General features: G+C 48.4%; 1 non-coding gene across 1 annotated transcript; it reads left to right on the top strand.

Annotated features, from left to right (window-relative positions):
• Trnae-cuc (transfer RNA glutamic acid (anticodon CUC)) lies at nt 1-72 on the top strand. Its single transcript has one exon. It is a non-coding gene; the product is annotated as a tRNA-Glu (tRNA).
• The last annotated feature ends 1,373 nt before the right edge of the window (nt 73-1,445 follow it).

Genomic DNA, 1,445 nt, shown 5'->3' on the forward strand with positions numbered 1-1,445 from the left:
GGCTGTGTGGCTCAGTGGTAGAGTACTTGCCTCTCAGGCACAAGGCCCTGGGTTCAACCCTCAGCACAGCCAAAACAGCAGCAACACACAAGATTATTGGGGAGGAAAGGAGTAACAGGAAGAGAGACAAGCCAAGACTGCCATGAACGAGGCCATGAGTGTTTAAGCAGGGTCTATGGAATCCTGCTTGTAGAAGCAAATACTTGACCCACTCTATGTTGATGGTGGTAGTGGTAGTAGTGGTGGTGGTAGTGGTGGTGGTGGTGGTGGTGGTGGTGGTGGTGGTGGTGGTGGTGGTGGTGGTGGTGACCTAGTGAAGGAGGCTGGAGAGATGACTCAGCACTTGCTGTTCTTGCAGAAGACTAGAGTGTGATTCCCAGCACCTATACTGAGCAGCTCACAACTGCTTTTGACCCTACTTACAGGGGCTCCTCTTCCAGCCCTCATTATTAATGATTTTATAGGACGAATATTATTATTCCTGGCCTCTTGCTGAAGAAATGGAACGTCTGAAGGGTTAAACTACTTAAAATTATACAGTTACATTGTTAAAATTGTGTCTCCCCCGCCCCCAGTCATTTTCTTTCTTTTTTCACTCATCTTTTATGGGGAAGGATTCTTTGGCATATGGAGCGGTAAGAAGATACTTGTGAGCACCGAGCTCTTTCCTTAGCAGGCAGTCTCCACACTAGCCAGAGAAAGACTTCTCAAGTAGACGCCCAAGCTTTAACACTGGAGGGATCATGTACTCCCACCCCAGTAGCGCTGCCTAAGACTTCTAGGACTGAATTTGATTCTCATCATGCCCACTGCCCACCCCCCCACTCTAACATGGACTCTGAACATGTGAGGTCAAGGTTCGGGGAGGGGAGCAAAGCAGCCTTAGTACCAGGCGGAGAGATATGGAGAAGGAGGGTGAGGGACAAACCGAGAAGGGAGCTTCGGGAGCTTTAAAATACTTCGCCAAATTCTTCTGGGCTGGAGAGATGACTGCATGGTTCAGAGAGCTTGCCGTTCTTCTAGAGAGCAGAGTTTGATTGCCAGCCACCCACCTTGGATGGCTCACAGCCTCCTCTAACTCCAGCTCCAAGCGGTCTGAAGCCTTCTTCTGCCTCTACGGTGTCCTGCACACACATGACAAGACATATACAAACACAGAAGTAAAAGTCAATCTTTAAAATATTATGACAAATTCAAAGGCCTGAGGACCCTTGAATACAGACTATGGACTGGAAGCATGGGTGCCATGCGATGCCTGAGGCTAGGTTATAAAGATGCTGTTCTTCAGGAAGGCAGCACTGGGTCATGAGGACATATCGGGGGTAGGGAGGAAGCCCACATTTAAAACAACTGAGGTGTCTCTCCTACAGTCTCTGAGCCATTTTAAAAGTTGAGGCCCAAATCTACACAAGCTGCTTTCATTTCCTACCCTTAGAACTGTGAAA

Source organism: Peromyscus eremicus, chromosome 7 (genome assembly GCF_949786415.1).
Source record: "Peromyscus eremicus chromosome 7, PerEre_H2_v1, whole genome shotgun sequence".
In the NCBI taxonomy this organism is placed as follows: Eukaryota; Metazoa; Chordata; class Mammalia; order Rodentia; family Cricetidae; genus Peromyscus; species Peromyscus eremicus.